This window comes from Macaca mulatta, chromosome 10 (genome assembly GCF_049350105.2).
Source record: "Macaca mulatta isolate MMU2019108-1 chromosome 10, T2T-MMU8v2.0, whole genome shotgun sequence".
Lineage (NCBI taxonomy): Eukaryota > Metazoa > Chordata > Mammalia > Primates > Cercopithecidae > Macaca > Macaca mulatta.
This window is the reverse complement of record NC_133415.1, coordinates 65,204,313-65,217,136: the sequence shown is the minus strand read 5'-3', so window position 1 is coordinate 65,217,136 and position 12,824 is coordinate 65,204,313. Positions and strand designations below refer to the sequence as shown.

General features: G+C 42.1%; 1 long non-coding RNA gene across 1 annotated transcript; it reads left to right on the top strand.

Annotated features, from left to right (window-relative positions):
* The first annotated feature begins 429 nt into the window (after positions 1-429).
* On the top strand, positions 430-2,798 carry LOC114670438 (uncharacterized). Its single transcript, XR_003720037.2, has 2 exons — positions 430-481; positions 1,207-2,798. It is a non-coding gene; the product is annotated as an uncharacterized LOC114670438 (long non-coding RNA).
* Positions 2,799-12,824: the final 10,026 nt, after the last annotated feature.

Here is a 12,824-nt window from a genome sequence, read left to right as displayed (position 1 = left end):
GCTAACCAAGCTCTTAGGATTAACTGCATCTGACTGTCCTTCAAAAGGTCATCAGCAGTACATCCTTAGTAGGCCTCACAGTAATGTGTCCACACTACAGGTTAGTGGGAGTGATTGAAAGGCTTGACGAGTTGTCCTGGATTTGCTCTGGTGGGGCGATCAGAGTCCATAGCACTGGGTGGGAAAGCATGAAAGAAAATAAGTGAAAGTGACGTATTCCTCCAGAATAGCTAAAGGTCAGTGCTCACCCCATTCAGCCACTGTATTCCCTAGACTTAGCATGACGCGGTTGTTTCTAAAAATCAACGCCACACTTAGCGTGGTAATGTGGCTTTGTACTAAGGCCACCTAGCTAAGCCGGAACTACGTTTCCCAGAATTCCCTTGCCTGTAGGTTTCCGGGGTTAGCGCAGGCCACGTGACCTGATGCGTGCTTTGTGAGGCGGAAGTGATGCTGCGTTGTCGTCTCGTAGGCTTGAAAGGTGGGTGCCGGAAGTTAGGTACTGTCGCAGCGCAGGGAATTGTCCCAGTCTGCTGTCTCACCTTGTGGGCGTGGAGCCCCTCTAACTTTCCGAACTCCCTGGCGGCCCGCGTGCCTGTGGCAGATTCAGCTCCCAGTACTCCACCTTCGGCTGTCTTCCACTTCAGGGCCAGGCTGTGCTACCACTGTCAGGCCCCCCACCAGACACGGAAGCAACAGCTGCCCCTAAGTGTTCAACTCGCTCCTTCCCGCAAATGTAGAAGCTCAAATCCCTATAGCAAATTCTATATTCTATGTCATTTTTTTTTTTTGAGACGGAGTCTCGCTCTATCGCCCAGACTGGAGTGCAGTGGCCGGATCTCAGCTCACTGCAAGCTCCGCCTCCCGGGTTTACGCTATTCTCCTGCCTCAGCCTCCCGAGTAGCTGGGACTACAGGCACCCGCCACCTCGCCCAGCTAGTTTTTTGTGATTTTTTAGTAGAGACGGGGTTTCACTGGGTTAGCCAGGATGATCTCGATTTCCTGACCTCGTGATCCCCCCGTCTTGGCCTCCCAAAGTGCTGGGATTACAGGCTTGAGCCACCATGCCCGGCCTCTATGTCATTCATAATGCTTCCATCTCTCTGGTTGAATCTAGAATGGATACAATCAGTAATGCACATTTACCAGACAGAGGATGTGCGGCGTTTACTGTTGATTTATCTCTTTTCCTCCCTTTCATCTCAGTTTGGTTCCAGGATCTACACTCCTCCACCATAGTCAGGAGATTCAGGAAAAGCTGGCAGGGTTCAGCTTTCAAGTTGACCCTTGACGAACCATGGCCAATCCTGCTAAGAGTCATGAAAGTCAATCCTAACCAATGAGACCGAGGAGAAATCACTGAAGAACTTGTGGAAAACAGGCCCTCTGGATAAAGAGAAATGTGTGGGGAAAAAGGATTTTTTTAATGTTATTCTGGATGTTTCCCAAAAGTACTGCTGCTGCCTTGCCTTTCTGACAGACACTGGCTTTGGATGACATGCCGCAAGAAGGAAGGACGGATCTGGGGTTTTTGAAGACTCACTGAGATGCGCAAGGAACCAACCCTGAAGTAGCCAACTCATTCCTGTTTGCATGTGTTGACTGAAAAGAATCAAAATAAACAAAATATAACTTTACTTCTAAGAGGTTACAACTTGCAGGCAGGAAGCAGGCCTCTACCTGAGGCCATAAAGCATACTTTTAAGGAGAAAAGGTAGGTATTTATGCTAGGTGGAGAGGTAGGATATACGTATTCTGTAGCATACAGGAGAAGCCTATGAAAATTAGTGGAGGAAACTTGTTAGACACATGCTACTGGGCTTACGTATGAGGAATATCTGAAAGTGGACGACCTATGTTCACTTTGGGGTGAAGATTTAACATTTAGATGTATTATAATTAGGCCATAAATGCAAAAAGGTGAAACACAGGGCACAAGTTCATGATCTGTGTGATCTCCGGAGACCAGTCTGATCTAGCCCGCAGCCGGCAGTCATCTGGGCTACTCTTTGTAGCCCAGAGTAGCTGTCAGGTTGGAACTATAAAACCAAAAGGAGGGCATCAGCGGTCAGATGAAGAGAAGTCTTTTGGCCTTTTGTCCTCTTGAAGTCAGCTTTGATAAGATCTGGTAACAATAAGGGGATGGGGATGGCTGCAGGTGGGACATGTCTGTTCTCTGTCCTGTCACAGCTGAGAGCTAGGAACTTTAGAGTTTTTCAGCCATACAGGGTCCTGTCATCCATTGAAGGGATCAGTCCATTGGGATTTTGCCAGTTTTAGCGTTGATCCTGTGTCCTGGGAAACCCCTCAATACTTGTCATACCAGAAAGTCAGCCACTCTAGCCCTACCTCAGGGCCTCTTTTATGGGAAAGAATGATTCCCTTAACTGCTTGAACCATTTGAGTTGTGGCTGCTTTTGGCACTTGTAATTGAAAGCATCCTGAATGTTCTGGGACAGTAAAAGAATGTGCCTTTATTTCTGACAGCAATTATAAAATCAATTATATGGTTATATTCTAAAAAATGTTTTGAGTAATCATTGGAAAAGTGCATCACTTAGAAAATGTATCTGTGTCCCGGGACCTGTTGTGGGGTGGGAGGAGGGGGAAGGGATAGCATTAGGAGATGTACCTAATGTAAATGACAGTTCACAGGTGCAGCACACCAAGATGGCACATGTATACATATGTAACAAACCTGCACGTTGTGCACATGTACCCTAGAACTTAAAGTATAATAATAATAATAAAAGAAAAAGCTAAAAATAAATAAAAATACAAGAAGAAAAAAAAGAAAATATATCTGTGTGTCAATTTTGTTTGTTCAAAATCAGTTTCATTAATTTATGGGAAGATACACCTCGTACATTTTAATTAAAAAAAAATCTTGCCAGTTGAGGATACCCTGATATATTCAAAGATAAACAACCTTTTTCAATTTTAGCTATTCATATGTCTTTGGGCCTTTGTTTAGTTTTGTCCTAAAATAGGATTGCTTTTATATGGGCCAGATTCCTGCAGCGATGCCATCTGGGAAGAAAGGGAGGGCATGATCTTTGTTCTACATGTTTAAAAGTCTCAAATGAGTTACTGGGATTTAAAAAATATATTCGCACTTGAGTTTGGTACAGTTCAGTGATTTTTTTTTTTTGAAAGAAATAAAGGTTTCCAGGGCTTGACACTGTCCTGTGGGTGTGGTCGATTAATTGCATTATTGGTCCCAACTCTTTACACCTACCCTTTGCCGTGTAGCCTGCTAGTGGCCTCTCACTATGACACTAGGATTTCCCATGTGATGTTCTTTGGCCAATAGGTGCAAGCAAAGGCTTGAAGAGCACTGGGGAGTTGAGATTGTTTGCTCATATCTCTGCTTTCATGATGACAGTGTGCCTCAGTTAGCCTGGGGAGAATGAGTGTCGCATGGTCCAAGCACCACTATTGCCACAGCTGATGATAAGTCAGATAACTGCCATATTTAAGTGGGCCCAGAGGAGACAAGAAGAATCACCCAGCTGAACCCAGCCTAAATTGCTGACACATTAACTCATGAGCTAAATAAATGCTTACTGTTTTAAGCCACTAAGTTCCAGGGAGGCTTGCTGTGTAGCATTTTTGAGTTATTTCATAACCAAGACATTTTTAAGCATTAGGGACATTTTGGGAAGGGCTGGAAGAGTTAAATATGTTGGCTTTATAGGCAGTTGTACCTTATACAGTTTAACTCAGAAGTTACTCAGTAATCACCCACTTATGCATGTGTGTGTCCTATTCAAAGATGAGTGCAACAGTACCATTTTAAGTATATATGTGTGTCTTTAGGCCTTTTGCCTTGCCCCAAAATGGGAGTGCCCTCAGATGGATCACATCCCACTAATGGGAGCTGGTTTCTGTTTCACATGTGTAATAGTTGTTGGGGGTTTTAGGAATGGGTTTTTCTGTGTTTGGTGTAATTAAGTGATTAAAGACTAAAGACTACATCCACCAGATTCCTGTGTAACTTCCTTACAGTAATTTATGACCATGTTGGGGTTGTTTCCTACAGTTCTGATGGGAAATCATATATGACTAAATTTAAGTTAATTATAATTAAATAAAATTAAGAATTCCATTTATCATTTGCACCAGCTGTGTGTGAAGTGCTCAGTAGCCACATACAGCTAGTGGCCACTGCTTTAGCCAGCACAGATGCAGAACACTTTTGTTACCTCAGGAAATTCTATCCAGCAGTGTTGGTGTCAATGCTTGTGTTCACGTTTTTTATTTACAGACTCTTTTCTGCCTAAACTAGTTTCTGCTGACCAGTTGCTTATGACAGATCCTCACTCTGGACCTCCCAGGAAAAATATTATTGTTCCCTAGTTTATTATATAAAACTCAAGCTAACTTGTTTTGACACCTACACCACTGAATGTTCTCTTAGTTTACAGGTCACAGAGCTAGCCATTAAAGTGGAGTTTTTATTTTACAGAGGGAGTTTCCATTCTGCCAGGGCAGAGTGAGGCTGTGGGAGGGAGTGATGGCCCCTGAGGAAACCCCCAGCTTGAGTTGTGAAAGCCCCAGCAAAAGCTGAGGGGAGAAAAGGAGAAGAAACCAAGGCACAGAAAAGGAATTTTGGGCAAAATCAGGAAATGCCCAGGTATCACTGGGCAAGGTTCCCTTGTATTTATCCTCCCACGTCCACCCCACTTTAGCTATGATTTACTAGAGGGGATGACCTGTCTCTGCTTTCTGGTTTCCTCAAAGGATTTTCCTCCAGTTTCTCTCCAAGCTTACTCAGATGGGGTGACCTTTTTGGATGATGAATCTAGGGAGTATAAACTAAACTCCTCAATGTCTGGAACTTTCCCTGATTGGACTCTTCACTACCAGCCTTATGTTCAGAGGCCTCCCAAAGAGGGTGACTGATGGGTGGGTGGGCACTCTGCCTTGTATTGTGGGGTTTAGTTGCAGGCCCATTGGGCCCTCATGTTGAGTCTTTTCTTTCAACAGTGCTTCTGTCAGGGATAAAGGCAAAATTTTGGTTTCCATCTGCCATTTTTTTTTTTTTTTTTGGTCTTATTGCCTTGATTTCTTTGAAATTCAAGTAGGGAAGAAAGATGCTGTTTGTTGGATGTTCCTGCAGACCTCAAAGTCTTGGTAAAACGTTTTCTGAGGCTGCTGTATACTTGCCTTGGACTGCATTTGTTCCCAGTTTAGCTTGTGTCTGACCCTCGTAGTCTGAAGTGTATCCAGGTCTATGTTCTTGTGGATTCTGCTGCATGGTGGTGGAAGGGCTTGATAAAGACTGATGGCATTTAACTGAGGTTTGAAGGAAGGACACAGTTTGGGTAAAGATAGAGGACAGGATGCAAAAAACCTAGAGTCAGGAAGCTCAAGGAGTGTTCAAAAGGGGAGTGTGAAGCCGTCTGGGTTGGACTGAAAGACTCCTGCAGGCACATGATAAGAGAAAGGTCTGGAGAGATCAGGATCATCAGCTGGTGATATTTCTCTTCACCTCAAAATCATTCAACATCTTTGCTCATTGTCCTTTCTAGACAGGAATAGGAGTCCTCCACACTCCTTCAAGGTCTACCTTCCTATTCCCTGCCACCTCCTCCAGCATCTTGTTCCCCTTAGTGCACCATTTTATGAGAAGGGTTAACCTTACTGAGCATTTATCTGTGTTGGAGACTTTCTATGGATTATTTTATTTTATCTTTAGAGCAACAACCTGTGACACAGGTAATATGGTCCTCTCTTTGTAGGTGCAGCGTCAGAGGCACCAAGTGGATAGGCAGCCTGTCCAAAGTCACACTGCTGGGGTTTAAACCAAGGCCAGGGTGAAGCTCTTAACTACACTACAGCTTCTTCCTATTTCTTTTGTAATTTCTTTCTTGTTTTACGCTCCCCTTCTGCATATAAAGATGTTCACATGTCCTTTCTCCTAAGAAACAACAACTTCTTTTAGTTGTCTCATCTCCTCAAGCTTTCCTCTGCCTCTCTCCTTCCTATTCCTGCCAAATTCCTTGAGGAGTCTGCATAGAGACACTTCTTCCTCACCATCATCTCCATTTTGCTGCTGGAAGGTGTGGCATTCAGTGATGGCTTTCTCTTTATTTTCACTTTTGCAGTTGTCCTGTAGATTTGACTGTTTTGACCATTTGTCTTCTTTCTATCCTTCTTTCCTCTTGGCTTTCTTTAAACTCAAACTTTCAGGTCTTTCTCTCTGCCTGATCATTCTACCTGTTCTGAAAGCCTCCCTTGCTCCTCCTACTTCCCTATCAATGTCTCACCTAGGGCTTTTAATGCATCAGAGAGCCAAGTCCTGATAGGTCCTTAAAGGCCGAGCACAAATGTCCTCCAAGAAACATCCTTTGATTCACCTCCCTCTTCCTGAACTCTCTGGCAATGTGTGTATTTTGTATCTGTTATCTATTGCTTCTAACAAGTTACCCCCACACTCATCAGCTTAAACATCAAACACTTATTATCTCACAGTTTCCATGAATCATACATTTTGGAGAAGCTTAGCTTGGTGGCTCTGTATTAGGGTCTTAATTGAGGTAGCAATTGAGATGTTGGCCGCAGTCATCTGAAGGTTTGACTGGGGCTGGAGGATTGTGTTCCAAGATGGCTCCCTCCATGACTGTTGGCAGGAGGCCTCAGTTCCTCACCACATGGAAGTCTCCAAGGAGGTGCTGCTTGGGCATCCTTAAACATGGCTTTTGGTTTCACCTAGAGTGAGTGATTCAAGAAGAAGCAAATAGGAAACCACAGTACTTTTTATGTCCTAATCTTAGGGGTTATATACCCTCACTTCTGCCATACTCTATTTGTTAGAAATAAATCACTAAGTACAGCCTACCTTTAAGGAAGAGGAATTAGGCTCCACCTTTTGAAGGTAGAAGTTTGGAAGAATTTGTGAACATATTTTAGAGCCACCATATGTATTCCTCTCATGGCACTTATAATTGGTTGCCTTCTGTCTTAGACGTTTATGTATATGTTTTTCTCAATTCTGCTAGCTATAAGCTGCTTCTTAAACATATTTACTTTTCTTTGTATATTCTTTTTTATTGTGATAAATATATGTATATATATGCCATTGAAACAATTTTTAAGTGTACAATTCATTGGCATTAAGTACATTCATATTGTTCTACCGCCACCACCACAGTCCATCTCCAGAATGTTTTCATCTACCCAGACTAAAACTCTGTACCCATTAAACAACAACTCGACATTCTCTATTCCCTGCGTCCCCTGGCAAGCACCATTCTACTTTCTATCTCTATGAATTTGACTACTCCGGGTACCTCACATAAGTAGAGTCTTAGAGGTTGTGTCCTTTGTGAATGGCTTATTTCATCTAGTGTAATGTCTTCAAGGTTTGTTCATGTTGTAGTGTGTATCAAAATTTCGTTCTGTTTTAAGGCTGAAAAAATCCATTGTACCTAATGTAGTTGACGGGTTGATGGGTGCAGCAAACCACCATGCACATGTATACCTATGTAATAAACTTGCACATTCTGTACATGTATCCCAGAACATAAAGTATATATTAAAAAATTCCATTGTATGTACAGACCACATTTTGTTTATCAAGTCATATGTTGATAAACTCTTGGGTGGTTTCCACCTTTTGGCTATTGTGAGAAACGCTGCTATGAACATGAGTGTACAAGTATTGGAGTCTGCTTTCAGTTCTTTGGGTATATGCCCAGAAGTAGAATTGCCGGATCACGTAACAATTCTATGTTTAATTTTTAAAGGAGGTACTACACTGTTTCCCATAACAGCTGCACCATTTTACATTCCCACAAATAGTGCAATTTCTCTGCATCTTTGCCAATAGTTGTTGCCTTCTTCTTCTTCTTTTTTTTTTTTTAAGACAGAGTCTTGGTCTGTTGCCCAAGCTGGAGTGCAGTGTGGCCATCACTGCTCACTGTAACCTTGACCACCCAGGCTCAAGCAATCCTCCCACTTCAGCCTCTCCAGTAGTGGGGACTACAGGAGTGAGACACCATACTCAACTAATTAAAACACATTTTTTCTGTATAGACAGGGCCTCATTATGTTGCCCAAACTGGTCTTGAACTCCTGGGTTCAAGTGGTCCTTCCGTCTCAGCCTCCCAAAGTGTTGGGATCACGTGAGCCACAGTGCCCAGCCGCCTTTTGTTTTTGTGTGTATTCCCAGCCCAGTGCTTTCCACACAATAGGTGCTTAGTAAAGATTTGTTAGATGAATGCATATGAAGGCATACTGCATATTGTCCAAATTCTTGTGGGATTTCTGGTGGAATGTAGTGAAGAAAAGATATTGGGAATTCTGGCACATCTCCTCTGTATACTTGACTTTTGGAAAGGGGTCACCAGGGGTCAGGCAGGTTATGACCAGGAGCTGTTGGAGTGGGAGCCCCTGCCTGCCTGAGGCAAGCAGCAACTTTATTTTCAAAGCTGGCTAATTGTCACCAGATAAAGGTGCAGATCCTTCCAGTGTAAGAAAAGCCAGAAATCTGGATCTTAAAATTTGACATCTCTCCCTTTTTACACGCCAGTAGCTATGGCAGATTGCATTTTCAGTCCCAGTTTTGTTCCCCTTGCTGCCTGTCACCTAGTTATGGCTTCATCATGGACACAGAGTGTGTCCCAAATCTTTGACTTTAAGCCTGGCTCTTGAGTTTTGCTTTTGCCATTGGTGCGTGGGCAAAATGGCTGTGAGCCAGTGCTGGGCCTTAAGAGGTCATGTGTGTTTCCGCTGCTGCTCTTATGCTGCTGTCATCATCATGGGAAGAACACACCTGGCTGTCCCAGAGAATAGATGAGTGACACGTGTGTCCTAGAAGAGCCGCCTAGTCAGTCTCAGCCCAGGTCTGTATTTCCGACAGACCTGTGAGAAATAAACAGTGAATGTTACATGCTGCTGAAATTTTGTGGTGGTTTATTTCGCTTCATAATGTAGCAAGAGTTAACTGATGTAAGAAGGAACTAAAAAGCTAACATTTTTGCATCATAATGCAATAATAACAATTGGTACTAATATGGAAACTAATTTAAAAAATAAAAATCCAGTATTCTAGATTTGGCTGTGACCTCTGCTTTAGAAAGAGCTCAGACCAGTAGCAATGCAAATCTGCTCACACATCTTTTTGCTTTTCAAGTCAGGTTTATTGAGGTATACTTTACATATTTAATTAAATCTTTCCAAGTGCAGTTCTGAGTTTTGACAAATGTAAAACTGTTGTGTAACCACTGCCACAATCAGGACAGAGTAAAGTCCCATCACCACCTCCGCTTAAAAAAACCCCAACAAAACTCTGTGCCCCTTTGCAAATAAAATCACTGTCTACCCCCAATGCCTGCAAACTACTGGTCACTTATTTTTGTTTCTGTAATTTGTCATGTTTAGACTGTCTTAAATGGAATCATATAGTGTGTTAGAGAATCTGACTTTTCTCACTCAGCATAATATATCTGAGATTCACCCCTGATGTTGAGTGAATCAATTGCTCATTCCTGTTTATTGCCATGTAGTATTCTAATCCATGATTACACCACAATTTGTTGATACAATTTCCTGTTGAAGAACAGAAGATGAAGAACCGAAGATTTGGGGCTGGGTGTGGCAGCTCACACCTGTAATCCCAGCACTTTGGGAGGCTGAGGTGGGTGGATCGCCTGAGGTCAGGAGTTCGAGACCAGCCTGGCCAACATGGTAAAACCCTGTCTTTACTAAAAATACAAAAAACTAGCCGGGTGTGGTGGCACGCATCTGTAATCCCGGCAACCGGGGAGTCTGAGGCAGGAGAATTGCTTGAACCCAGGAGGCAGAGGTTGCAGTGAGCCCAGATTGTGCCTCTGCACTCCAGCCTGAGTGACAGAGTGAGACCCTGTCTCAAAAAAAAAAAAAAAAAGATTTGGATCATCTCCAGTGTTTTGCTTTAATGAGTAATGCTGCTGAGAACACTCATTGTATGTCTTTCCGTAGACATACATATTTCTCTTGCATAAATAACTAAGAGTGGAAACAACAGATTGTATGGTAAGTCCATATTTAATTATGTAACAATACCAAGCCGTTGGCTTCAGAAGCAGCATCATTTTGCACTCTTATTAAAAGAGCACAGAGTTCCAGTTGCTCCATCTCCTCACCAACATCTGACATTGCCAGTTTTCTCCAATTTTAGCCGTTTTAGTGGGTGTGAAGAGGAATTTTATTATAGTTTTAATTCAAATTTCCCTAATGACTAATGATGTTGAGCACCTTTGCATGTGCTTCTTGGCCAGTTGCATTGGATTCCTCTAATTGTAGAAATACCTACCTGTAAGACAGACACTCACGAAGGGGGTGGAAACCTCTTTCTTTAAAGATACATTTTATTTCGTAATATGTAATAACAATTCAACAACAAACATTATTCCAGAAGGATCAGGTGAAACAAAAATTATGGTTTTGAAATGTCAAAACCCATAAACTCTTGGGTTCAAAGTAATTAGCTATGTGTCTTTGGACAAGCTACCCAGCCTCTCAATTTCCTCATTTCTAAGGTGAGAACAACGTTAGTAACTACCCCAGAATGTTATGAGATTTAAAGGACTTTACTACAGTGCTTGGAGGATTGTTATTGCTCAGTAAATATTAACAACAATAATAATAATATCAATAATTGGCTCAGTTGTTACGTACTTCAATATTTAAAAAAAACCTATAAAATAGCATAAGCTTCTGTCCACACAAAATTTTGCACACAAGTGTTTATAGCAGCTTTTTAAATAGCTGACAAAAGCTGGAAATTACCAAGATGTTCTTCGGTAGGTGAATAGATAAACTGTGTTGTAGCCATATGATATTATTTAGCAATGAAAAGAAATGAGCTATCAAGATATGAGAAGACATGGAGAAACCTTAAATGCATATTGCTAAGTGAAAGAAGCCAATCTGAAAAGGTCACACCCTGTATGATTCCACTATATGACATTCTGGAAAGGACAAATCTTTAGACGGTGAAAAGATAAGTGATTGCCAGAGGTTAGGGAGGAGGGAAGGATGAATAGACAGAACTCGGAGGATTTTTAGGGCAGTAAAGCTGCTCTGTATGATACTGGAGTGGTGGATACATGACATTATGCATTTGGCAAAGCCCATGTAATGCACCTCACTAAATGTGAACCTTAATGTGAACTGTGGACCTTAATTAAAAATAATGTATCAATATGGGCTCATCAGTTGTAACAAATGTACCACACTGAGGCAAGATATTAAAAATAGGGGAAACTAAGCAGGGGAGCAAGGAGATGAAGTGTTTCAGAGCTTTCTGTACTTCTCAAATGTTCTATAAACCTAAAACTGCTCTAAAGAATAGTCTATTAATAAAAAAGCAAGTGAAGAAAAAAAAAACATTTTTACTTGAAAATGTTTAAATTAAATGTTTCTTCTTAGTTTGAATCACGTTTTTCCCGTGTGTGTGTGTGTGTGCGTGTGTGTCGTAAACTTTAACCTAAAGACAAATTATGAGATAGTTTTTATTTTCAAACCAGCGAGAATGCAACAGGTATGTGGGTGATCATATTTATATCTATATCATCTATAACTATCTATATCTATATCTATCATCTATCTCTATCTAATCTCTCTATCTTTGTGTTGTAGTTCAGTATAGCCCACATTTTAATGAGCAGAGGAGTCATTGGGCATCCTGTTAAAATGTGGACACCAATTAAGCAGGTCTGGGTGGGATCTGAGATTCCACATTTCTAACAAGCTCTCAGGGATGCCACTGATGCTGGTCCACAAACATTTTAAGTAGCAAGTGTGTAGACAAAAGCAACTGAGTGTGTGGAGCCTGACTCAGGTAGGGAACGTTATGTCATCATCTCAGCCAAGCCCTAGCACTGAATGTGTCTGTTTGTCTGCTGTGTGGAAAGACTGCAGGCTGTAACTTCAGTAAGATTTGTCTAAGTACCGAAGACTTTGCCCATAAGAACTGGTTTGCAAGCCCAGCTATTACTTTTTTTGGACCTTACCACAGTCAGTTAGGGCCACAGTAATGCTGAGTAACAAACCACTTAAAAACTCAGAGGATTAAAATGAGCAGAATTTATTCTCATGGGTCTACATGGTAATTTCCTGCTTGGCTGATTTAGGTCAGCTCCACGCATGTCTCATCCTCCCTGGACCAGCAGCTCCCTAGGGCACGATCTTGTCATGGCCATGGCAGAAGCACAAGCATGAAAGCCCCACTGCACAAGGACATTTCAAGCCTCTGCTTACATCACGTCCGATAACATCCCGCCAGCCAAAGCAAACCCCATGGACACAGCCACCTTCATAAGGGTGGCGAATTTTGCTCCACTTACAGTGAAGCCATGGAAAGGTTATGGATGAATAATCCTACTACAGGTGTAATGGATTAAGACCTGTAATTTGACCTATCACAGTCTTTGCATCAACAGAGTAAGAGGTGAAATTCTACTTCGATAAGAGCCTCACTCACAGTAATACATGCCATTCCCTGAAGCCATATGAAATACAAAAAAATTGTTCACCACTGCCTCTGAACAGGTTTCCTGTTGCTGCCGTCACTGCAGTCAAGCTATAGGACATTCCCATTATACTAGAAAGTCCCTGAAAATCCCCCAACCCTCTGTCCCAGGCAACCTTGAATCTGCCTTCTGCCTTCTATCATTATAGATTAGTTTGCTGCTTCTAGAACTTCATAGAAACGGAAGCAAATGGTATGTAGTCTTTTGTGTCTTCCTGCTATATGCTGTTTGAGTCCATTTATTTTCTGATGTAATGGGGCCAGAGACATGCCATCCTAAAGCAGATTTTGGTGATCCTTGGGT